Consider the following 27,527-nt stretch of genomic DNA (forward strand, 5'->3'; position numbering starts at 1 on the left):
ATACAGCTTTGGGGGCCCAGTGAGCCGTGACAGATTACAACCACAGACAGAGTTTAACTACCAGTGTGTCAGAATTATTTAAGCCTACTGTGCCATGCTCATGAACTTCCTGGGATTAAAGGCACAGTCCTGGAAATAGACAGCCAGGACGGGAAGCAGCAGAGCCAAGAAGAATCTAGATTCTGCAGTCAGGTTTGCCTCTGACACATGCTCGCCGGATGACATTGGGAGGACTGCCACTGGCGATGTTATTGTAGCTGACTCGCCTGGCTCCTGAGAACTAATTCCATGTGCAAAGATATTCAGCTGCTATTCTTGTACTCGGCCACAGTACCATTGGAAACCAAACAAGATCTGGTCTCCTGGCTCACCACCCTCACCACCCTCACCACCCTCATCTCGCCTGCACCCTTCTGGGCTGCTCACTGAGCACCGGCCAGCATGCCACTGTTCTTCACTAACATGTATGGTGCTCGTAGTAAGAATATAAATACAGACTTGTAATTTTTAAATATTTGGATTTACTTAAAGTTACGCTCCTATACTGTAACATGGGGGTGTTTCTGTTCTTCATAATATCCCGGGACACACACAGAATCCGAATGCTCTTCAGAGTGTCACACTAGCGCCTGCCTCATTCTATTTTCTCTTCCCATTGCACCCCCAGCTCCATCCCTTTCCAGAGGGACCCCTAGTCTGCATGGTCCAGATACTCCTAACCACAAGACAGAGGATATCAGCTTCTTGTCCATGCTTCCGGAGTACAGAAGTCATGCCGGAGGAGGTCCACCGTGTAGAGCTGACCCTCCAGAGGCTGCCTGCACCAGACCTGGCCACAGTGCAGGGCTTAGGGGAGAAAGAGCCCTGGCTAACTGGCTGTGGTGTCAAAGGGAAATCAGAAAGATGGAACCTCCAATTACTCGAGCAGTCTGTCACCTCTTATTCCTCATCCTGAGGACAGCGTGGGACTCAGAGCCCAGAGACCCTCTCACTCTTGTCTCACCCTGACTGGCCTCAAGCCAGTGCCTTAACCCCTCAACACCTCAGTCTTCTTTTTCCCCAGTAAAATGAAAATAAAATAATATTTTCATGATCATATGAATATGATCATATGATCAGCAAGAAAATTAAGTATTTAATATGTATGTGTTCAGGAAGATCCATTACCCACGGGAGCATTATAAGGATTGTTATGCAAATTAAGGAGGCACCTGGGGCAAGTGGCAAGGGATGGGGTCTCTAATAACCTACGGTCTAACTCCTGATCTCCCCATTAGCTAAGACACAGCACCTCTTCTGAGACTCGGCTTCCTTATTAATAAACATGACAGTTAATCTTTAGGTTTTCCTTTTAAGTCTATCACAGTGTGGTGTTTGGAGTGAGAAACGTCCCACTTGGTCCCCAGTTGGGCGGGGCTATTTGGAGAGGTTGTGCAACCTTTAGCAGTGCAGTGCACACTCACCGAAGGTAGCATGTCACCAGGGACAGGCTTTGAGAGTTTAGAGCCCAGCTCTGTTCTCCACTCAGACTCACATTCTTGCTCCCTGCTTCCTGTACGTGGATAAAGATGTGATCAGCCAGCTTCCTTGCCCTGCTGGCATCCATGGCTTTCCTGACATTGTTTCCCAGCTACACGGGACAGTAACTCAAACTCTATCTTCGATCGGTTGCCTTTGGTCATACTAGTTAATTACAGTAATAAAATTAACAGAAAAAAATGGCTTATTTTTCTAATAAAGAATAAAAATGGGTCTTGTAATCACAACAGATGGAAAATGAGATGATGTCCAAGGGTGTCGAGTTGGAGCCTTTGTCCAGAGCTGGCTGTTTGTTTGTCTGTTTGTTTTTGTTATTTTAAAGACAGGGTTTCTCCATAGTTTTGGAGCCTGTCCTGGAACTAGCTCTTGTAGACCAGGCTGACCTCAAAATCAGAGATCTGCCTGCCTCTGCCTCTCAAGTGCTGGGATTAAAGGCGTCCGCCACCATCACTCAGCGAGAACTCGCATTTCTTTTTTTTTTAAAGATTTTAATATTTTAATGAAAACAAACTATCTTTTTTCACTACAAATACCAATCCAAATTCCCCCTCTTTTTCCATTCCCTCCCCATAGCTCCCCTCACAATCCACTTCACAGAGATGATAAGGCATATTGCTTTGGGGAAGGTCTCAGGCCCTCCCTACTATGTATAGGCTGAACAAGGTATCCATCCAAAGAGAATAGGTTCCAAAAAAAAGCCAGAGCAAGCTGTAGGGATAAATCCTGGTGCCACTGCCAGTAGACCCACAGTCTTCCCCAGCCATGCAACTGTCAACCACATTCAGAGGAACTAGTTTGGTCTTATGCTTGTTCCTTTCCAGTCCAGCTGGAGTTGGTGAGCTCCCATTAACTCAGGTAGACTGTTTCAGTGGGTGAACCCATCATGGTCTTGACTTCTTTGCTCATATTCTCAGTCTTCCCACTCTTCAACTGGACTTTGGGAGCTCAGTCCAGTGCTCTGATATGGGTCTCTGCCTCTGTTTCCATCAGTTTCTGGATGAAAGTTCTACGGTGATAGTTAAGATATTCACCTGTTACATGAGGGCCGGCTTGTTGGGGTATCTGTCCCGCCCAGTACCCCACAGCAGGCAGGCCCCAAAGAAAATCACACACAGGACTCCATAAGGTTATAAACTGATTGGCCCATTAGGTCAGGCTTCTTGTTAACTCTTATAACTTATGTTACCCCATTATCTTTATCTACATTAGCCACATTGGCTCCGTACCTTTCTCAGCTGGGCAAGTTACATGCTGCCTCTTCGGTGGTCTGCGCAGGAGTGCTGAGGGAGCTCTGCTTCCAGAATACTCCCAGTCTCTTTGCTCCACCCCTACTTCCTGTCTGGCTTTCCCGCCTATACTGCCTGCCTGGCCAATCAGCATTTTATTAAAATGATTGACAGAATACAGACAATTCTCCCGTATCATTCACCAATCTGACTACAGGCAAGGCCAGTTCGGGCACCCTCTCCTCTATTGCTTAGGGTCTTATCTGGGGGTCATCCTTGTGGATTCCTGGAAATTTCTCTAGAGCCAGGTTTCTTGCTAGCCCCATAATGGCTCCCTCAATCAAGAAGTCTCTTTCTTTGCTCTCATCTCTGTCCTTCCTCCACCTCAACTACCCTGTTCCCGCAAGTTCTAATGTACTCAAATGCTTCTGAAATCTCTTCATCCCGAGGATGTGCTTAGCATCTTTCTTTACACTGCTTATGGATGCTTAGTTTTGTTTCTTTGTTAGTTAGTTTTTTTCTCATAACATTTTCCTTTGAAGAGCACCAGGGTGATCCTCCAAAGCCAGGCACTGATATGTGAGCTGCCATTTGGCTGTGGTTCTGACAATGAAGTCCCAAGTGATGACAACTGTCTCGACGACCCCTCTGGCTTGCTCCCTCCTTAGCACAGCAGTGCTCGAGGACCCTGTCGCAGTCACCACTGAGTTGTAAACACCAGCTGCCTTTTTTCTTTTTAATCACAGCCTTTCACAGGTTGGATGCTGACCATGCACAGTGATGGTTTTTACTCAGGATTTCTCATGCATTTATACTCCTATCGTAGCTGGACCTGAGGTCCTCTCAAAGGCTACTTCATCCACAAAACATGTGTTCCTGCGCTGTGCAGAGCTGGAGCAATTCGGGGAGTCTCAGACAATTTTCTCTGTGACTGTATCCTTCCATTGTAACAACTTTAGCTCAATCTACTTCTTCAAAATAGCCCAGAGAACCAACGATGCTCCAAACAGAGCTCAGAAGAGACCCTCTGTCACCTTTAATAACCTATATATGACAACCACACAGCATCACTACTTCCCATTCCTTGGAAATGAGTTGTTATGTGCATTAATCCATTTTCCATTGCTATAACAAACTACTTGAGGTTGGGTACTTCCTTTTTTTTTTAAAAAAAAAAAAGAGGTTTCTTTAATTCATAATATTATAAGTCTAAGAACCTTGCAACTTCTGCTAGTATTGGTGGAGATTTATGTCTGTTTACCCTATAGCGGGACATGTGAGAGGAGAGGGTCACTCAGCAAGACAGGGAGACAGAGACCAGTGAGCAGAATGTCTTACTCTTTTATATCAATTTATTCTCAAAAGAACTTACTTTGTAGGACCATCAACAACCTCTTCCCCATCCTACCCCACTTCTTAAAGGACCCACCATCTCATACTGCTGCCCTGAGGACAGTTCTAACACTTGAACCTAGGAGATACACCACATATCAACCACACCCCTGAGTGGCCATTGGCAAAGGGAGGGTATTAGACTCTATCCCCCCAGCACCCCCTGTGCCTGCCTTGAGTCTCTATAAACGCAAGCCCTGGAGGTCTGATCTCTTACAGTACTGACCTCTGAGTAGGCAGCTGCTATTTGTTTTCATGACTGTGGCCTTCATTGACTCCCACAAATCAGAGTGTCTCCCCCTATAAAAGGATACTGGAAGCAAGGCTTTAGAGACATGGAAGTTTGAGCTAATGCAGAAGTGAGGGAGCAGGTGAGGAGGAGAGATTGGGAGGAAGATGTAGAAGTGGCTGATGGGTCCAGCGACAGAGATACAAGAAGAAATAACCCCGTTTGGGGGCTCGGGAAACTGGGTGAATGATGATATCCCTTTCAGGGATCACAAAGGCCAGTTTGTATTGTTTTAAATGCTACGAGATTGGAGATGATGGCTTGTGTTTGAGGGTCACTGACTGTAAGATGGGGCCTAGAGTCACAGCACTGGATGAGCTCACAGTGGGGAAATGCCTTTCAATCATTACTACGGTTTGAGCACCTACTATGTGCCAGGTTACATTATATGTTCCATGGGAGAAGACATAAACATTTTCCGCCATTCAGGAGCACGCTGCCTGAGTTAACAATATTGTCGTATGAGAAGAAGTGGTAAGAGCTATGATCTGGCAGATGATCCTTAACTACAGCCTAAATGATGAACCACTGTTAGCTAGTGAAGTGGGAAAACAGAATCAGTCCAGGCAGAGAACAATCAAGGCCCTATGGAGGGGGAATCTGCTGTGAGAGGCAGTTGAGGGACCATTTTGGTTATGAGAGGAGCAAAGACAGCCTAGTGGTAGTTGATCAGTCAAGGTCAGCCAAGGAAATATACAGTGTTGGTTCCCCACTTCCCTGAATCCAATGAAAAGTCATGTAGGTTTTAAGTGTGAAGGACATAAGATGTGACCAGCTTAAACATGTTGTTCTCCCAACTTAGCTGTCTTCGGGCTTCTATTGCTGTGAAGAGACACCATGACCGCAGTAAGTCTTATAAAGAAAAACATTTGATTGGAGTTGGCTTACGGGTTCAGAAGTTTAGTCCATTGTCAGTATGGTGGGAAGCATGGTAGCAGGCAGGCAGACATGGTGTTGGAGAAGGAGCTGAGAGTTCTACATCTGGATTGGAAGGCAGCAGGAAGAGAGAGTGAGTCACTGGGCCTGGCTTAAACTTCTGAAATCTCAAAGTCCATCCCCAGTGACATACTTCCTCCAACAAGGTCACACCTACTAATAGTGCCACTCCCTATGAGCCTATAGAGGTCATTTCCGTTCAAACTACCACAGTAGCTGGGAAAGTTCTGACTCGGGGAGCCAATTAGACCTAAGTTGTATATTTCCAGCAAAAGTATCTGGCCCTGCTGTCAAGTGGAAAGTTGTTAGACTCTGTAGAATCTTTGGTCAAGTGCTAACCAATGCAATAAAGAAAGAAAGAAAGAAATGAGCGGGTTATGAAGAAAAGAGTCTCATATCCACATGCCTGTTATCAAGAACTATCATCAGAATTCTACCAGACACAAAACCAATCAACTTTGGACAAAAGCAACAACAGCTTGCATGGGAAATTCCAGTCTAGAAACCCTGCCCAATGCTGGACTGATCCAATCCTTCTTATTGATCTCTTTCATCAATGATATTTGATCTCAAACAGTTCATGCAATGTTCCTCATTTCTGCCCAAACTACTCCTTGCCTAAATGTGATGGCTTTGAACACTCCTACAATTTATTACATTGTGCAGATTTTCATATACACCTATTATCTTTGAATTCCACCTTTCCATTTGTTATATAGGCTCATAACCCTGGCTCTAGGAAGCATAGTGACACCACCATACTATGCAGGTTGCTAAGAACACGATGATGCCAAAGAGACGTGGAGTTTGTAGGAATTTGCCACAGAACAGGACACCTTCAGGTTTTATCAAGGCCAGGTGGTGTCGGAATATAATGGAGAAAATGCTTAGAGACTTGCAGGGGCACAAGGCAGGAACCCCGTCAACCTGCTAACCAAGTGTGTGTTCCCAGGGCAGCTCCACTCGCAGAGATCTGTCTACTCTGTGGTGGTTAAATCCAGAATTGGCTTCCCAGAAGCTGAATTTTGAAACTACAAGTTCATGATTCCCCACTCAGCACTGGTTTCACAACAGACAGCAGGACCTTGCTCAGGTCTATCGGTTACATAAGTTACAAACACTAAGGAGTACCTGCCTCGCCAACACTCCCAAGACTCTCACTGTCTCTGCCCTAAGGAGGAGCCAGTGACAGCAACTTTGCTTCCGCCTGCTCCCATCACTGTTACTCAGCCTAACTGGCTCTCCCACCTTCCCCACAATGATTTGTCTGCATTCGCAATGGATCCCCAACTCATAAACAGCCACCACCAAGAGCAGTGAGCAATTGAGCATCCACTGCTTCTCAAGTGCAAGGGTTTATTTAACACGATCTAAAAGAATAAGGAAGCAGACAGTATTTTAATGGTATTTGCTAGTTCAAAGGTCTGGGCAGGTGGCAGTGGCTTGGCAGTGGGGACAGAGAGAAGCTGGAAACATTGGCAGGTGCAGTGACAGCAACTCCCACATTAGTTTGTTGGTTTGGGGATTTTTTTTCCAGATTGCAAAACAGTTCTCAGATCATAACTGAGACTTTTAACAGTTTGAGAGATGCAGGGTGTTCTCCCAGAGGACAGAGCATCTCAGTCCTTGCCAAACTTTATTCCTAACCCTGAGGATCCATTGAGAGCACAGGAGTCTCCGGTCCAGAGATGGGTCTGGCTAGTGGGAAGTGAATGCAGAAAGGGGTACCAGATGAAAGAGGGCAGCAGCAGTCAGCCAGGTACCGAGGACCCGGGTGGTACAGCACACACAGAATGACAGGATCTGTGGGCTAAGGAGCCAGGGAGAAGGCAGTGTCACCAGCCTAGCCCCCTGCATCCATGTGGCAAGATGGCCCACTGTTGCTGGACCTCAGGGTTTCTAGGAACGTGGGACGGTTTTCTAAAGTGTGAGCATTCTCCATCTTTACACAGTGGAAATTAATTTAAACTTTGAAAAAATTGTTTGAAGGGAATGTGGTTATGGATCCATCAGTCAAACTTTCCACTGATTTAAAAAACTCTAGCCTAGAGTGTTCAAACGCTACCTTATCTAATATGTGCCCTGATTCTCTGTGGTTAAGGATGGTGTTCCTAGTCTGTGAATGAGAAAACCTAGGCACAGTGAGCATCAAGCCTGTCCCATATTAGTCTGAATTTCGGCTATCAGTAATATGAGCAAGGGACAGCTCCCAAGGCCCCTGAAGGTGAAAAGAAAGTTTGGTGCAAGTGGAAATACATATTTTTTTTCTCAAAAAAAGTCCATAGACTTCATCTTATTTTTAAAGATACCCCTGAAAGAAATATCACCCCCATGGGAAAGAACAAACTCTAGAAGGGAGTCAGGTGACCAATGTAGGAAAAGACTAAGTCTCTGTCCCAGGAAAATGCTAGGGAAAGCAAGGCACTTGTCTCAGAGATGAAGCCAAGTGGGGACAGAGCAGCTGCAAGTGGCTCATAAAATCAGGTTCCTTTGGTTCCTCACCCTTTTTACTCAGATGACAGTGGTGTTCTGCAGATAATCTGTACCCATAGTGCCCACCAGAGTCTCATTCTTTGTATGCCAACCTTTGTTATGCACAGATCTGTAACCTGAGGTGCAGGCTATTTGGGGTATCTGTTCCTGCCCAGTAACCCACAGCCGACAAGTCCCAGAGAAAATCAACCACACAGAGATCTCTATAAGTTATAAAGCTGATTGGTCCATTAGGTCAGGCTACTTATTAGCTCTTGTAGCTTATGTTGCCCCATTATCCTTATCTACGTTAACACATGGCTCCATACCTTTTCCAGCAGGACAGCTTACGTGTTGCCTCTTCGGTGGTCTGCGCAGGAGTGTCAGAGGGAGCTTTCCTGTTTTCCCAGAATACTCCCAGTCTCTTTGCTCCACCCCTACTTCCTGTCTGGCTTCCCACCTATACTGCCTGCCTGGCCAATCAGCATTTTATTAAAATATGATTGTCAGAATACAGACAATTCTCCCGCATCACAGATCCACGAAGTCCCCCCCCCCCCGTAAACCAACAAGGAGACCAAGTCCCATATGTAAAAGCAAAGAGCCTTTATTTTAAGCAAGTTTGCAAACTCATTCTCTCCACATGTCCAACAAATAAATGGAGAGTCCTGAGCTCAGTTAGAGTTGGGTTTTTATAGTAGTAAAGGTGGAGGTGATGAGCTTCTGAGATCCAGAATCCCTAATTGGCTGACATTTGTCTAGGAGTGTCCTGGTGAGTGTGTGCTGGCAGGTGATCCTATCTACAGAGGTTGCAACATTAGGCATTTCCTTTGGATGGTTTGTTCTTGGTTGGTGCTCAGATAATCTCAGTTTGTGGTTCTTCCTACAACCAGGTATTGCTCAGGGTAAACTACCCTATTAAACCTATTCATGGCTGAGTCCTACACTGGCAGGTGATAATGATTGGAAGTAAAGAACTTCTTCTTCTTCTTCTTCTTCTTCTTCTTCTTCTTCTTCTTCTTCTTCTTCTTCTTCTTCTTCTTCTTCTCTTCTTCCTCCTCCTCCTCCTCCTCTTCCTTCTCCTCCTCCTCCTCCTCCTCCTCCTCCTCCTTCTCCTCCTCCTCCTTCTCCTCCTCCTCCGTCTTCTTCTTCTCCTTCATCTTTTGAGACAAGGTTTCTCTGTAGCTTTGGTGTCTGTCCTGGAACTAGCTCTTGTAGACCAGGCTGGCCTCCAACTCCCAGAGATCCGCCTGCCTCTGCCTCCCGAGTGCTGAGATTAAAGACATACACCACCACCGCCCAGCAGTAAAGAACTTCTTTTGGGTGATCTGCTCATATTTATCTTATTATGACTGATTCCTACATTTTCCCTTCCATAAGTACTGATGATAGGACCCAATCTTGGGTCCTGCTTGCCCAGTGTTTTAAGGAGATATTATTGGGACCTAAGAACTACTTAAGTTAATAAATCCATTAATTGACAACTTTGGACCTAGTATATTAACAGGCACTATAGGTAGTCATTTTGTTCCCCATGCCAAGGAGTTCCTTGTCTTAGCCTTTCAACCTATTTTGGGCAGGAGACGATGTGTTCTTTTCCACAACTACTTCCAGCTGACATTGGGGTGTTGTTATCCAGGACCAAGCAGGTTGAAAGGCTAGCCAAAGGTAGGGAGGCAATTTAGGCAATGGGGCACTCATCAGACTTCGTTGAAAGGAGAGGGAGCATTCATGTCAACTGAACTGGTCCACATCAGCTTTCAGGAAGTTCAGGGCTCACCGCCAATCAGAGCAGGCTGTAGTCTGCCACTCATGCTTAGATGCGTCTGCCAGTCAAGTGGAAGCCTACTGAGATAAATTTAAACTAAAAACAGAAGTTAAAATTTATGTACTTAAAGAAAAATCCATATTGTAGAAAAAGAGCAGATAATGGACATCTGTACACAGAAAGAATAGACTCATACCTTTGAGTCCCAGCAAAAACTACAGAGTTTGGTTAGAAGTATGCATATTTTCCTGCTGTCCAGAGAATCATGTGTGGTTTGGACAGAGATGGCTTTGACCCAGTGAGAAACACCTTTTAGTTTATATTTAAATGGCAACTCGAATAAATCTAAAATCTTGAGCTTGTGACCCAAACAGTAAATAATCATTGTTCTATTAGCTTATTAGAACTATACCATAGCGGGGGAAGAAATTAGAAACATTTTCCATATTTTAACCTGTATTTGCATCTTAAGTCACTTCTTTTAGACTCTCAAAGCTTATGAACTTTTATATCCTCAGGCCTTAAAACATTTTTTAATTAGCTAACAAGCTGGCTGTAGCTTTGTGGAAAGATCTGGATACCTTTTGCTGCTAAACTGACTTTATAACTGCCCTAGACATCAATACTATCAGAGATCCTAGAAGGATAAATAAAGTATATTTGAGAACAGACTAAATAATTTCCAAATCTATTAAATGACAGGGACCAGAGTCCATGTACAGTTAGTCATACCCAGGTCTCCATAGCACTGGAGGCAGAAATATCCAGAACAGCAGTCTTACTGTCTCAGCCAGGCCCATAAGGTGGATTTTTTTTCCTATGGAAAGGGGACATGGAAAAGACCAACTTTCTTTTGTCTAGACAAAAGTGATGCAATCAGTTCTCCAAGTCCTGCTGTTTGTCCACAGTCTGGACCAGGTCCTGGCAGCAGGTGTTGCACTCGGGCACCTCACCCAGTGGTCAGCATCTTCGTAATCCAAGTGGAGACATCATGGTGTCCCATGAACTTCTCTGGAGACCTTGGGTTACTGCTAGGATCTTGGAGTCTCTGTCTAACATAAGCTTTTTAATCATTATTTTAAATGGCAAGATTTCTGAAGTATGAAGGCTGCCTAGGTATGTCTGATTAGACAAACTTTGTTTCCCATTACTTGTTTTAAGTTTGACTTTTAAAACATATACAGGGACCTAAATAAGGCTTATTCCTGTAATTAATTATATCAGTACTTTAAGGGTGACTGACTAACTTGTATTTCCTAATAGTCTATAGTAAGTTAGAAGCTTTCACAAGACTAGAACTCCATACTCTGTAATGATCTTGAATAAAGCTAATAAAGAAACTGAATTAGTCATTCCGAGGGTAAACACAGAACAAGTTTGTACCCAGCTGTTAATGCTGTCTCTTGGAAGGCAAGGAAAAAGTCCCAGTGTGCATTGGAAACAGGAGGGAGTCTAAGAGCTAGCATTGCCCAAGGGCAAACTGAGACTCAGGTCTACCTTCCTGCTGATCTATAGAACCCATCTTGGCATGTGTGTACCAAGTTGCCCTGGGAAAGCTGCCCTGGGCTGTACATCTTTCCCCCTTCACAAGTACTGATGACAGGACTCAATCATGGGTCCTGTCTGTCCAGGGGCTCAAGGGGATGATACTCGGACCTCAATGCCATCAGTCGAACAGTATTGACCCATTCTCAAACAAAGGCCATCAAGTTTGTTGATAAGAGGAAGCAAGATCCTCAGGGCCCTGTTAGAGCTGGAAGCAAGGTTGTTAACCAAGGAGACCAGCTGGGTAAGTTTTCATCCGGCTTCCGCGTGAGCGTTCTGTTTCCTAACAAGTCCACTGAATCTCTAATTACCCCGGAGTAATTGACATAGAAAGAACATTCTTTCCCCAGAAGAGGAGGTCCAAACCTCTTAGTATCAATACAAGAATTTATGACTCAGTTTATCCAAATAGCTTAAACCCAACAAAGTTAGCAAAGACAAGGAGGCTAAACATACATTTTAAAGCCTGAATAGACCTCAAACAAGGAAATACATTTTTAAACCATTAGTTAATATTTTTAAGGCTTTTACATTTTAATATAGTTTTTCATGTTATAGTGATCCTACCGTTACAGAATTTTCCTGTTGTTATTTTACAACTGCAGTTTTGCCTACATTGTGAATCTCAGTTTAAACATCTGACATACAGGTGGTCCCAGACTATCCCTGTACAACCTCCAAAAGACCGAGATTCATAGGCTTGGGTGCTGTTCCAAGCTCTCTTAGGTTTTCTGCATCACAAGAAATGAACACTTTCGTTTCTAGTTAGATTTTGGTGCTTATGGCTCTGACCCTAATTTTTAGTTTGTTATTTTAAGTTTAAATATTAACAATATGAAACATAACATAAAACATTTTATAAGCACAGATGTCTCTCAGCCTTATAAATTTGTTTAAAATTTGTTATAAAAATTAAAATCTCTTATATGTCTTTCTTCAATTTAAGAATATCAAAAATCCCCCAACAAAAGAAAAGTAATATTTTAAAATGATATTAATGCAAGTTTTGAAATAAGAGACAAAATTGCCTTATCTGGCCTTGGCAATGAAATAATAAAGTCACTGTTTTGAGTTTTAACTTATGTAAATGTCAACAATTTTGCCCAAAATTTCATGTTTGTATTCAATAGACCAATTAGATTTGTCATTGTATTTTCACTTGTTTTTCAGTAAGGAATTGAATTTTATTAATTTCAGGATTGAAAAATGTCTTTTACGTGAAGTAAAGTCATGGCAGGATTAGTTTGTCAGAGATTCATAGAAACAAATTCTCAATAAATCTCCCAAATTGTACCACTTTTTACACCTTTGTCTCCTTGGGGATAAATCTTAATGCTTTTCCAGAAAGCTAATCACATGTCACTATTACACTTGGCAAAACTTCCAAAGGTCGTCTCGTGCAAAGACAAAGTGCTGGACTGTGGACACTTGTCTGCTGGATCTTGTGCTAGAATAAGATCTGGGTGAAAACTACCAAGGTTGCCAAATTGCCATTTGATTTATTTATTTTGGTGTGTGTGTGTGTGTGTGTGTGTGTGTGTGTGTGTGTGTGTGTGTGCCCATGGAGGCCAGAAGAGAGTGTCAGATTCCCTGGAGTTGTGGGCCTTTGTGAGTCACCAAGTCAGGTCCTCTGCAAAGGCACCATGTGCCCTCTGAGCCATTTCTTCAAGCCCTCGCCATTAGATTCCTCTCAATGAGAGAGCAGCACTTCCTGTCATTCCTCTTGGTGCTCTTCTTTAGAATTTGGTTCTATTTTTCATTCTATTTCTACTTATGACTGTGAAGAGGAGTTGGACACACTTGGTTTATCAGAGAGAAGACAGGAGAAAAGTCAAAATGAGAAAAAAAATACACTGCAGATAAAAGATAATAGTCTTACATGTAATATGTGAAATGTTGTTCCACGTATACAAAAATACATGTATGTGTTTATATATGTCCATGGTGTTGTAGTAAAGGCCAGCAGACTGACTTCTAGAACACCCTACAATGATAGAAATGTTCTCTTCCTGTGCCATGAAAAGCAGCAGCCAGGAGGCACTTGTGTTTTCTGAACTCTTGAAATATGATTTGAGTAACCAAAATAGTGAATCTTTAATTTGTTTAATTTGAATTTTGAAACTAAGTAGTGTGTACAGCTGCAGACTATAGTCTTCAAAAAGCAATAGATAAAATTTATTTGTATTTTCTTTCTTCTACTTTTCTGTAGTGTTTGAATATGTCTACAGTTAATTGTGTACTCAGGAAAGGAACTGAGAAAAAGCAATCTTTATAATGTTTAAGAGCTTACACTTAGGGAGCTGCAGAGATGGCTCAGTGGTTAAGGGTACTGGCTGCTTTTCCAGAGGATCTGGGTTTGATTCCCAGCAGCCACATAGTGGCAAGCAATCATTTTAAATTCATTCCAGAGGATCTGGCTCCCTCTGCTGGCCTCCAGAGGCACTGCACACATATGGTGCACAGACAAACATAAACCAAACAACAAATGCACATAAAATAAAAATAATCTAAGCATTTTAGAAAACATTAGACCTATCCGGACAGCCTTGTTCAAATCCTGTCCTTGCTATTTTCTTACTTGTTTTGGAGCACATTTCTCCAGCTCAGATTTCTTTCCTCACTGGACTGTGATTCTCTGACCTGTGGAGTGCATGTGTGAAACCTGTCTTGTATGTGGGGTTATTGTGAGGAATAAATGAATTCATGAATGTAAACTATGTAGTATAACTTCTAGCATGGAATTCCTATCATGTTCAGTAAGAGTAGAAAACAAGTTTTATTAGTTGTACTTGCCTAGGGTTTGACTCAGGAGTAAGAGAAGATTCTGGCTATGGAATTAGATACTGATGAGCTTACAAAAATGGTATCAGCCTTGAAGGAGACTTTGACTAACAACTTATTACTAATTCTGGTGAGGAAACCACTGGTGCTATGTGTCTTATATGAGAGCAATTATTTCTCTTTTGGGATAAAGCCTGCCTGGGTCTATCAAAGTAGGAGAGCCTGGATCATTTTGGTGACCTAGCTTCAAGGGAGCCTGGAAAAGAAACTCATTTCTACCCAGCACTTTCAACTTCTGCAGGAAAGGTGGTCAAAAGTTGAGAGTTCTCACCAAATATAAAAGACTTCATGTGTTGGACAGCAAAAAAAATAATAATAAGGATGAACATATATGTATGTATACTTCCCTATACATACTTTTAAAGATTTACAAATCTTTAAGTATGTGTATATGATTGGGCCTGTGTGTAGGTATGTATGTGCAGTAAGATACTTATGTCCTTGGAGACCAGAGGCATTAGATCTCCCTGAAGCTGGAGTTACAGAGAGCTGTGAGCCACCCAATGTGGGTGCTGGGGATTGAACTTGGGTCCTCTTCAAGAACAATCTCAGTCTTAACTATTGATCCACATTTCCAGCCCATATCTATACATGTTTATGCATATATATATATATATGTGTGTGTGTGTGTGTGTGTGTGTATGTATGTGTGTGTGTGTGCACATAACACATGTGTGTGAGTGTGCTAACAATGCTATTCAAACCAGGGGATGGCAGAGGAGAGCAGAAATTAGCATAACAATATTAAGTAGACCTGCATTCTCACTGGATACCGTTTAAGGGTTATTATGGAATAATCTTTTTGTACACTGAAAAGATGTGTCACTCTGATTGGTTTAATAAAAAGCTGAATGACCAATAGCTGGGCAGGATTTCCAGGCACAGAAGAGGCTGGAAAGAAGAAGGGGAGGTGCCAGGAGACACAAAGCAGGCAGGATGAACACTTTGGAGATGAGGTAATAAAGCCACAAGGTAGAAAATAAATTAATAGAAATTTATTTTAAGTTATAAAAGCTAATTAGAAATAAGCTTACGCCAAGTTTTCAAAATTAATAAGGAGTCTCAGTGTCATTATTCAAGAGCAGGCAGGGCAGAGAAAGACTTGCTACTAAGGCTCACCTGAGCTCTCCAGACTCTGGTTTTTCGAAGCAGAGTGTTGAACTGTGCTGCTGAGATCTATGAAATGCAACATTATCTGAGCATCTCTGTGACTGGCAGGATTTGAAATGAAGGATCAGGAAGTAAAATCTCCCCAAATTTTTCACAGCATGGTGATCCTAAAAATGAAATTTGGGATTGTGGGATGTACTTTAGTAGTGGTATGCTCGCCTAATGTGCCTTGTTTCCCCAATATGTACGGTAGCACTATTGGAGAGAGAGAGAGAGAGAGAGAGAGAGAGAGAGAGAGAGAGAGAGAGAGAGACTTAACATGAGTTTACTTCTGATCCTGAGGTGAATGAGAAACAGGCAGTCTTAGCCTCCCTAGCCCCAAGAACCAGAAGCACGTTGACTGAAAGTCAGCCACAAAGAGAGCATTTTCTATTTTCGCATATGTGAGGTAGGATGGGAGAAGAAGGAATTGACTAGAGGGGCATAAGGGGACATTCTAAGGATGATTGCAACATTTTTTTTAAAAAGTCATGATTGGAATTTAGCTTGTACCAGTGTACACAGCTGTCACATAGGATTAGTATATTTCCCAGTATGTTGCTTTATTTTAAAAACAAAGCACTAAGCCATCATTGAGCTTCAGGTCCTCCATGTAAGTGATACTAGTATCTGCGACTTACTTTGAAATATATCAAAATGCTATTGGATAAAGGAGGGGCAAGGGAATGGAGGGATGGACAGGAAGGACACAGGAATAAATTGGTGATATCATGGAAGAAGTGGGTACATAAACAATCAGTCTTCAATTTCGTCTTTCCTTTATGTTTGAAATTTGGGGAATGCAGAACTCGTTAACATCAATAAAAGGCTAGTAACTAACAACTCATAAAGTAGGGAAGACTTTGTGTACTTATAGATGCTATAGAATTCCACAGCATGGAAGAGCTCAGGAGCTGTTCCAGCAAATTCACTGAACACAGGAGGACACTAAGGCAGGCACCGAGAAGGAACTTTCTTGTGGCCACACAGCCAGGCTCAGGCAGGCAGGTTCTGTCACTCTTGGCTCTGTCATGTAGGTTGTAGGAAAGGATTTGGCGTCGGATTGAAACAGGGTACTAAATACTTTAAGAATTTCGGCCCTTTCTGTGTAACAATACACTGATACAAATTATAATCTCTGAGATCCACCCAAGCAGTTAGTTCAAGAACTAGTTTATACGGCTTGTAGACACCGGGTTTAGAAAAGAGAACGAAACAGTGCTTTATTTTAAGACACTTAATTAAAGTCTTTAGCTACTCATCTGTTTATTGCTGTATTCTAAAGTGGTTTTGTAACACCCGACTGCTTTGGCAGGGTGTAGAGAAACGCAGTTATTAACTACTATTAGAACCGTCTCACCAAGCAGTCACTGCACAGAGCTTCACCATGATCCCTGGGAGCCAAAGTTTCACACCCAACACTCTTCAAAGGCGAACGACTTCAGAAGATATGCAAACGAATCATTAAGAGCTATTATTAAATCCTTCTCAGGGCATCTGAGTCATCTAAAAGAAGATTTAGATTTGGTTTAATTTGAGGAGAAAATAAAGGGCTATGTAACGTTATGTAACACAGGTATGTATATATATATTAGTCTTTAAACAGTATTCCTGGTCCCAGATCAGGTTTCCCTGGGTATGGTCCTCCCATACCGTGAAGAGAGGCGAGTGCAGAGGTGTGCTAATCCTGTGGTCTGAGGAGTATGAGGAGGTGTTTACAAGTGTGTGTACTGGTTCATGCGTGTAATTCCAGTACTTACTTAGGAAGCTGAGGCAGGAAATCAGGAGTTTTGAAGTTAACCTGGGCTACAGAGTGAGGCTCTGTCTTAAAGAAACACAAGCTTGTCTTGGGGCCTGGGGAGACGTCTCAGTTACTAAAGTACCTGAAAGCATGCATACCTGCGTTTGATTCCCAGAATTCATATAGGAATTCAGGTGCCTAGGTGTGTACTTATATTACCAACACTGGATGGGAGTGGGGGACAGGTGGATCTCTGGAGTTCATTGGTAAACCATTCTAGTCAAATCAATGACAGGCCATGTTCTAAAATATAAGGTAGATAATAAATAAGGGCCAGCTTTGACATTCATCTCTGGCCTATGCACACTCCCTCTCTCACACACACACAAAAAGAGAAAGACAGACAGACACACAGAGAGACAGAGAGACAGACAGACAGACACAGAGTAGACAGACAGATACACACACACATACACATACACACACAAAGAGAGACAGACTCACACACACACAGAGAGAGAGAGAGACAGACAGACAGACAGACTCAGAGAGAGAGAGAGAGAGAGAGAGAGAGAGAGAGAGAGAGAGAGAGAGAGAGAATTTGAACCTCCTCCTAGCTCTGTCAAGTGGTGGACTACCATGGACTGTTGGCCTCCTTCCAAAGATCTACCCTAGAAAAGCCGCGGGAGCAGATACAAGCATACATCTAAAACATTACCGAACACATAACAAAGTGTAAGAACTCCCCGGGGAGAGAGAAGTCTGTTTAGAGAAGGGAGAGTGGGCCCTCGGAAGACGACTGGAAGGCAGAGTCCACAAAAAGGACAGGTCGAGGAAGGCCTTGAAATACCACCCTTACCTCTTGACTGTCTGGCTTTGAATGGATCCATTGGAATGTGACAGCAAGTCTTCATTGCAGCTTTAATGTATGTAAGGTCACCTAGGAGATGGAGTCCTAATTCTCTGGGTGTCTGTGAAGGTGTTTCCAGAAGATTTAACCGGGGAAAAAAGACCTACCTTGATGATGGGCAATACTATCCCGGCATCTGGGGGCCCAGGTAAAACAGAATGGGGAGCAGGGAACAATCCGGTCCAGTGCCTTCTGTTTCCTGACCAGTCGTGAAGTGAAGAGCTCTTCCACCACACGCTCCTGTCTGCAGGACAGTGTATTCAAATGTGTGGGTGGGGCCGGGCAAAGGACTAAATCTTCTAAAACAGAATTCTTTCTTATCTCACCTCTGCAGGTGTTTTGTCAGTGGCAGGTAAGCAACCGATAGAGGCAGAGAGCTTCAGCACAGGGGACAGAGGTGGACAGAGGTCTGCCACGCCACCATTGCCGTGGGGTGACAGCGATGAAAGGACAGGACTGGCTGGCTGACACCTGCCATCCACCCATTCACTGCTCCTTACTCAGACTCCTAGGACAGCAACACACAGTGTAGACATCACTCCAGACAGGGTGGTGTCACACAAGGACAGTCTTTCCTTGGGTAAAGTGGCTTCTCGACAGAGCAAGTGCTGATTGGAACTTGTGAAGCAGTTGTGCCAAGTTTGTGAATAGACAGTTCACAAAGCTGGGCCACATGGCTCATGCCGGTAGCCTCAGTCCTTGGGAAATTTATCTAGGAGAATGACAAGTTCAAAGCCTGCCTGGGCAACTTAGTGAGACCCTGTCTCAAAATAGAAAGAACTGTGCATAATGCTACACACCTGTGATCTCAGAACCTGAGAGGGCAAAGCAGGAGGGTTAGGAATTTAAAGGCTATGATGAACTTGAGGCCAGTCTAGGCTACACGAGGCCCTGTCTCAAAAACAAAACAAAACAAACAAAAGAGTGAGCTATAAGCCTGTGGTAGGGAGTTGTCTAGCAGACATGAGGTCCTGGACTCCATCACCAGAAAGAAAAAGTGTGAAAGATGGGGAAAGAAAAATAGAAGAAGTGAAGTATTGTAGTGAGACTGATATCAGGAAAAAGGCAAAGTCTAAATATTTCTAAGAGTTAGAAAGAAATTCCACAGGGGAATAGCAATCAATAAGAAACCAGATGTCCTAACAGCAATACTGAATTCAACAGACTCTTAATTATATGGAGAAGTACTTTGCATCTAGATTTTTTTATAGCTGATTAAAATGTCTTTTAAGTGTGAGTGCGCAATAAAATTTTTCTTAGATAAACAGGTGCTCATATTTGCAACCCAGAGAGGGGCTGTTAAAAATGAAAATAAAAGCCAAATAGGTACATCGAGAAATAAAGGAGCTAGTAGCAACTCAGATGTTGTAGCAAGATCTACTGTCCAAAGATACCAATAAGGTAGATGAAGAGAGAGAAATAAAATAAAATGAAACCAAACCAATGTATTTGTCTTGTTAGTATAAAGATGATAACATGATAGAATGAAGAGAGATGGATGATAATAGATAAACAGAAGATAGATAGATAGATAGATAGATAGATAGATAGATAGATAGATGATAGGTAAATAGGTAGGTAGTTACATAGATTATAGGTAGGTAGATTAATGTATAAGAGAAAAGAATTCATTCCCATACAAGCATACGAATATGAATATGGCTTAAGACTATTAACTGTGGAAATTAAGTTGTATAATATTCAAAAAACAATATTATAGATCATTTAATTATATACAAGCAAGGAAATGAGAAATGAGAAGAAAATAGATTAGATGGGGAAAACTATAAAATATACATACTTATAAAATATAATTATTTATAACTATCTTGTACACAGTAGACATTTGATTGTCTCTTCATATTGAGAATATATGGTAAATATGGCCAGGCACACATGTACATACATGCACACATATACATGCATAGACATAGCCATCCATATACATACAAACTTGCACATACACATATACACACATACATACACACATGTACATACACATTCATGCATACACAAATATACATACCTGCACAGATATATAAACGTGAACACAAGTGTACACGTACACACATACACAAACGTATAAACATGCACATACAATGTCATTGGATTCTAAAGCAAATATGTTCAGAAACATGCCTCCAGGCCCCTAGGGTGAGGCAAGACTCTTTCTTGGTTGTGAAAGTCTTAATGACTGGCTGGTTTTAACAATGTTGCAAATCAATGCAAAAATGTCCTAGCCTAGTGCAGCCTGTGAGATAAATTCTAAGACAACACTCGAGATTTAATTTGACCCTAACTACATTACTAATTTTATAGTCACTTAAGCAAAGAAACGCTTCTAAACATCCTTGGAAAATGGTCTAATCTCGTTTTTCAATTGACTGCTTGAGATCTGGATGTGGAGGCTTGGATGTCGCTCTCTGGTGCTGAGCTTGCCAGCAGGGCCGGCAAAGATGAGGCTGTTTATCTTTTGTGTCTCCACCCCAGCATTTTAAACAGCAATGGAAGTGCTGTTCGCCGTGTGATCAGTTACCATGGTACAGAACCTGGGGATCCTTTCTGATTTCAGGCTCTTATAAAATACAGGCACGGGGCTGCCAAGGAGGACAGTGATTTCAAATAAATCCTTTAGTTCTGGGGAATTGTTTGAAATCAGGCAGAACAATACAAGTTTCATTTTGTGTCTTTTGCACTTCAATTGACAAGAAATAATAATGTTTAATTCAGAGCCAATCTCATGGCAATGTTACTACTGATTTGAATGCTGTAGTTTTTGTGCCCCCCTCATGGAAGAGCAACCACGAGAACACACGGAACAACCCAGAACAGAACAGCTAACCCAGGTGGGCTAGCTGCAGGCTGCAGACACAGGACTGAAATACATTTATGTTGCATGCTCTGTTGATATATGAAGACATAGCTTCCGCCTCACAGTAAGAGAGTTTATTCTGCAGGCAGATATGAGTGGCCGTGTAATAGTCTCATAGCAACAGAGCAAAGAGAGTTATGAGCCCTTTCAAATACAATGGTGGGCACCTCAGCTACAGCAATGGGAAAGTCTCTACTGTAGGCCCTGTATGCTATTTTATGACATTCTTAGCCTTTGTGTGGGTGGAATTGAGGTGTCTGTTACACAGTTCTAGAAGGGCTTACCTGGTACTCACTGAGATGTTAAGTTCCAAAAAGAAGTAGGCAATAAGTGCTCTTTAAAAAGTAAAGACAGCAGAAGATAAATTATCAGTAGGCTCTGGACCTGCAATGTTCCTCTCTGGCCATAATCACTGACATTCAAACTCATCCGTCAGTCTTGCAGAATGCTAATGTAGATGTCACTTCTTTGGGGGCACTTCCGTGCACACTGCTGAGGTGGAGCGTTCCTTACTTAGTGTTATGCGATTGTTGCTAATTAGTTGGGAGTTAATTGCTGGTACATTGACTCATGTTATTTAATCAGAGTCAGTCTGTCCAGAGTCTTCCTCCCACCTTAGCGACTGGTCCAAAGATGATCCAATCACTGCAGCACAAAGGACACAGAAAGAAGAGCCAGCTTTGCCTTGGAGCTGTTCTTGTCCATGTGAGACTCCAATAAGAGAAGAATGGACTCAATAAGCCTGACCGAATAATTCTAAATCCTGTGTACCTCTGAGAGTCTCTGGTATGAACTTAATAAAAAGTTGAAATAGATCCTTGTATTCTTTCTAAGTAATACACGCCCATCACCAAATGGAAATGTATCTGCAGTTCCAAAATGGTATCTGCCTGTCTACACTCCTGAGAGGAGGGAGGCCCACAGTGTCCTATTGTGGCATTTATAATAAAGGAAGATAGCCTCACTTAAGTAAAAACAGTTTTTCCTTCACATTTGAAGTTGAATGCAGTTCCTGAATTTGCCACTTAACTTGGACATTTGACTAAGGAATTCCAGGAATTTTGGCTGCCAGGAGCAAAGAAAGGGAGAGAGAATGGGAGAATGAGAAAGAGAGAGGAGCAAGAGGAGGAGGTGGAGGAGGAGGTGGTGGCAGCTATTACTGCCCTACATGTAATGAATGTAATGCCCTGAACAAGAATGGGCTCTGACATCTGCCTGAGTGACAGGGCACAACATCAGGGGTGTGAGCATCAAGAACCATCTTTAACACCTAGAAGCCAACAAACAGGCCAGCAGAAATTAAGCCTGTACTGGGCTACCCTTGAGAAGCCAATTTCTCTTTCTTGTTCGTCATTTTAAAAGAGCAGGCAAGGGTCTAAGGAGGTGGCTCAGTGGGCGAAACACTTAGCACACAGGAGTGAGGAGCTGAGTTCAGATCCCAGACCACACCTAAGGACAGATACTGCACCATTTGCCTATAAGCCCAGAGTTTCTGTTGAAGGATGGGTGACAGGGACCAAATGCTTGAAGCTGGTAGGCTAGCTAAATTAGTGGAGGTGGCAGTGAATGGGAGGCCCTGACCTGAATGGTTCAGGACAATTAGGCTTCAGGGATGCCCACATGTGAGCTAAATACATGCTTATGCTTAGATTACATATTGTTCTATAGCATTATTGTGGTCATGGAATCGAGGGTGCCACTGTGCCTCCTTAGACATACCTAAATGTCACTGAGCCTCCTTAGACATATCTAAATGTCTTCCCTCCTCTCTTCCTCTCCTTCCTCCCTCTCTTCTTTCTCTTCCTGCTCTCTCATGCTTTCTCCCTTTCTTTGCTCCACCAATTGCAAAGAATGGATTCTACTTCTAGGTGAAGATGAGCCTTGTCCCCTGTTAAGGGTTAATCTGGTGGAGCAGGTCAGGGATCGCTAGGAAGGAGGACTCATGCAAGGTGGTGGTCAAGACAGAGTTTCTCTGTGTAACCCTGGCTGTCCTGGAACTCACTATGTAGACCAAGATGGCCTAGAACTCACAGAGACCTGACTGCCTCTGCTTCCTGAGTGCTGGGATTAAAAGTGTGCACCATGTACCTTGCTATAATAATTATTTTCTTTCCCATAATTTCTACCTTTCTGGTGCAGTCCCTAGGAGCTGCCACGAGGATCAGCTGGGCCTGGGTCTAATTCTTTTCTTCTCTTCTTTTTCATTCAGATGCTGGCCAGGACCCAAGGAGGTTTTAGAGTCCCTAAGCAAGGCTTGGACTCCCTTATCCTTTTTCTAAACTCCCCTCCCCACTATGTGGACACCCACACCTGGTGTCTGAATTCTAGGTTATCACTGAGCAGTGTGGCTTTTGTTTTTCTTCATTCTCTAACCTTCCAGGCAGCTGGAAGATTGCAGGCTCCCCATCCTGGGGTTTGCCTTTTAAACTCTAATAAATTGTCCTCAAACTGCTGTTTGAGCCCTGTGGCTATTCTTAAATTCTTTATTTGGCAGAGAAAACAAATCCATTCCTGCATCCCTGATGGCATCATTTAGCTATACATAATATGTAGGCAGAGTTTTCCTGTCCTGACCGCCTGCTCCCAAATAACTGGCAGCCGCTCCCCCAAATAACTGTCTCAGAGGCTTAATATGAATTATAGATGCTTGGCCAATAGCTCAGGCTTATTACTAACTAGCTCTTACAACTTAACACATTTCTGTTCATCTAAATGCTGCCCCGACACTCGTGGCTTTTACCTCTATCTCATTTTGTGTGTCCAACTCAATCTCCATCCAGTGGGTGACTCTCTAACTCTGTCCTTCCTCATCCCATCATTCTCAGTTTAGCTTTCCCACCTAACTTTAACCTGTTCAGCTACTGACCGGTCAGCTTGTTTATTTAACCAATCATAGAAACATATATTCATACAATGTACAGAAGGATTATTCCACAGCACTATTATGCGTTCTTACAGAGCCCAACTAGCTACCATGGTCAGAGACACCTAGCCACCATAATCAGAGTAAGACAAATTGTCATCTGATGCTAGTGGCTCTGACCAGAGATTTATTAAGTCAATTACCTTAAAATGATACCTCCAAATTGAAACAACCTGATCTTTTCATTTAGTCCATGTTTGTTTTGAAAGCTCTACAGAGACAATGCAGAAAGATACTTATGTTGCATTGGGCATAATTGAGAATAAAATCATAGAGGCACTATTTTATTAAAGGATATAAGGATTTCATACTAAGAGAATGAACGATAGAGGCTTTCACATTGTCCTAGTTAGAGTTTCTATTGCTGTGAAGAGACATCGTGACCATGGCAACTCTTAACAAAGGAAAAACATTTCAATGGAGCTGGCTTATATATTCAGAGGTTCGGTCCATTATCATTATGACGAGACATGTTGATGTGCAGGCAGACATGGCACTGGAGCGGGGAGTCCTTACATCTTGATTCAGAGGTGACAGAAAGTGATTTCCCCAACATCCTGAGTGAAGATTGAGTAAAAGAGACCTCAAAGCCCACGCAAATAGTTTCACCCGTCCCCCAGTAAAACAACACCTACTCCAACAAGGTCACACCTCCTAATAGTGCCACTCCCTATGGGAGTCATTTTCGTTTATACCACCACACACATTAAGAAAATGAAAGACAGAATCTCACGGACCAGTCAAACAGGTGGAATAGAATGGAAGTCATCTCTAGCACCATTCAGAGGGAATCAATTAATAGTAAGCCTGGTCTCTAATTCAAACCATTTTCTCCCTAAAATCCTGTTTCTTTCTCAGATGGTATTTCTGTTAGCACATCCATTGGATAAACAACAATTATCATTTTCTACTGTCTGGTTTCAATTCTACCATGTTCTATGGTCACTGCCATGTTTTGTGGGTTTTTTTCTTTTCTAGTATTCGAGGGCATCCTCTCTCCTGTCTGCACCAGAGGAACTTCTCCCTGGATTGCGGTGCTCCTTGTTCTTCTGGAGCTCTATTAAGTTTTCTTTAAAAAAAAAAAAATCAGTTTCCTTAAACTCCTCCCTTGGAGTTGCCTGCATGTCTCACCTCTTCCTCCCCTTCCAAGCTCCATGCTTTCCTTAAATACCCCGAGTAGGAGCTGTTTCTGTGACAAGATCAGGCCAGTCCTTCACCCCTTCTATGATTCACAGTCCTTTCTTTTTACGGAACAGACCCGAATGTTGCCACATCCCATTTCCTGAAGCTGACTGGAGTTAGTTCTTTCACTCTCTAACATGAGATCCCCCCAAACACGAGGTCGCTCAAAGCCCTCCCCCTGTTCAATAGACCTTTGACTCCATCCACACCCTGTAACTATTGCGGGGTGTCAGTATGTCATAAATCTTACCAGGTGTGACCTTTTGTAGTCTGAGAGGGTGGAGACTGTGAGGGTGGGAACACCTGCCCGGGACCTCCTAGTCCAGGGCATAGATGCTGTATAGAGTGAGGGGTTACGACATACCCATGCATGCGTGTAATATGCATTGATCATATTCATGTCTGCTGCTCCTCTTCCTTGGAGTGGGCGATTGACGAGCATCTTCTCCATGACTCCAACTCCAATGTGTCCTGTAAATTTCATCACAGGTGAAATGTTCTCACCCATTTCACAACCTTCTATCTTCTGTTTCACCTGTGTGTTGGGATACAGAATGTTTTCTGTGAGATAGACCTCCTTTGCCACTAGCCCCGTCTATTTCAGGCAGCCTCCCTCAGCATCAAAGTTCCCTGGCAGGAAGACCACCCTCCTTCCCCACATGGTCCTGCCAGGAAACAGCAGTTTCACACCTGGCAACTGACAAGGACCTGGGCTCAGGACAAAACCAAGTCTGAAAGTGATTTCTGCAGAGAAAACGCAACATTGAGAAGAAGCAACTTCTTGCTGATTCTGCTGAGATAGGCATCAATGTGTGTTAGTGTGGGGGGGGGGGTAGGGTCACCAGGGCCCCCTCCTTCCCAGGAAGGAGCAGCAGCAGCTTTGTGCTGACACAGTGCTGGCTGATCTGAGCAAAGCTAATGCCAAGTGCTCCCTCCATTAACCCTCTCCCCAGGAATCACAACCCCCAGCTTGAGATAAGGAAGTCCAGGGCCCAGCTGCAGGTCCTCCCTGCTGGGAGCAGGGGTGGAGGTTGCAGGAGCTCCCATCTTCTTCCCTCCCCAGAGCACTGTGCTTAAAGGGGCACAGGGAGTCCTGTGTGCTTTCCATCCTGGCTGAGCATCCCCCAGCAGGATGGGAGCAGGTGAGAGGAGACATGCACAGTCTAGCTTGCCTTTCTCCCTCCTGCCAGACAGGCACCTCCAGGACCAGTCCATGGAAGTGTGTGATGGCTGATGGTGAAGGACCCCACTGTCTGGGAGACAGGGATGCTTCTTAGAGAAGGCAGGGGAGCCGTCCTAGTTTCTTTTTTGATTGCCATAAAAATACCCCAATAACTGCAACTTAAGTGGGGACGGGGTTTATTTTGGTTTATAGTTTAAGGTACAATTCATCAGCATGGGGAAGTCGAGGCATTAGGAGCTTGACGCAGATGACCACACTCTATCTGCAGTCAGAAGAGAGGAATGGATCCATGCTGGTGCTCAGCTACCTTTCTCTGTTGTTCAGTCCAAGTCCGGGAAGCAGTGGCATCCATAAGGGGTGTGGCAGTGGGGGCGCAGGAATCTTACCACATCTGTTAACATGACTAAGATAATCCTTCACAGACATTCTCAGAAGCCCTTCTCCCAGGTGACTTTAGATTGTGTCAAGCTGACAGTTAAATCTAGCTTTCAGATGGAAATTATAGACGCAAAGCCAGGGTCGGGTTAGTAAAGACAGAGTGATGAAGTCCATGCTAGGGACTGCCATATCTCTGCATTACATGGGCACCGCTCTTTCATTTGCAATTGTAGTAACTGACAGGAGACCCTCAGCAAGTTTTGGATTGCTGACTGATATTTCCTTATAGAAGGAGGGAGAAGGAAGGGTCATTACATGCTCACTTGAGGGTCCAGACACTTGTTCCCTCCTACATACCCATCCCATCTACATGAGGTTCTGCCCTAGCTGTATGTGGTCTTCGGAGTGTGGGAGTACAAAGGAAATAAAATATTGTCAGAAGGAGAGACTACATGTAGGCAGCTATGGGAGGTAATCACTAATGCTAGGTAGGATTTTTTTTTAAAAAAAATAATTATCGATGTAGCTATTTGGAAGGGTCAGATACTTGTCTCCCTGTTTGATCTAATATCCTGACCAAAGAAACTGCAGGGAGGATGTTCTTTTGGCTCACAGTTTGAGAGTGAAGTTCATGACATCACAAAACTTGGGGCAGCAGGACCTTGAGGCAGCTGATCACATTGCATCCATAATGAGGGAGCAAAGAGAAATGAATGTTGGTACCCAACTCACTTTATTCAGTTCAGGGTCCAGCCCTCTGGATGGTGGCACCCACTGTAAAGACAAGTCTTCAGAATCTAATCTAAATAATCACTCATGGGTGCTCCTAGAGGCTTGTCTTGAAGGTGATTCTACGTTCAGTCAACTTTACAATCTTAAATACATATGTACACATACATGCACCCCGCCACACACACATGAATTCTCTCTTTCTCCTCTAATCCCTCATATAGCTCCTGTTGCTGAATAACTGTACACTGTGAAAATGTGTCTTTTCTAAGGGCCTTCTGATAGTTTTTTTTTTTAAAAAAAAAAAAAGCTGAATAGCTAGGCAGGAGAAAATAGGCAGGGCTTCCTGGAAAAAAAAAAAAGAGGAATGCTGGGAAGAAGAATTAGGCATGGTTGGAGAAACCAGTGAGATGCGGACATACAGAACGGAACAGACATACAGAATGGAAAGG

At 43.2% G+C, this 27,527-nt stretch overlaps 1 long non-coding RNA gene across 1 annotated transcript; it reads right to left on the reverse strand.

Moving 5' to 3' along the window:
- Window positions 1-8,983: 8,983 nt before the first annotated feature.
- On the reverse strand, window positions 8,984-18,031 carry LOC125388959 (uncharacterized). The gene is made up of 3 exons (XR_007228366.3): window positions 17,916-18,031; window positions 15,128-15,285; window positions 8,984-9,718 (listed from the first exon to the last, which is right to left on the reverse strand). It is a non-coding gene; the product is annotated as an uncharacterized LOC125388959 (long non-coding RNA).
- Window positions 18,032-27,527: the final 9,496 nt, after the last annotated feature.

Source organism: Myodes glareolus, chromosome 4 (genome assembly GCF_982192425.1).
Source record: "Myodes glareolus chromosome 4, mMyoGla1.1, whole genome shotgun sequence".
NCBI lineage: Eukaryota > Metazoa > Chordata > Mammalia > Rodentia > Cricetidae > Myodes > Myodes glareolus.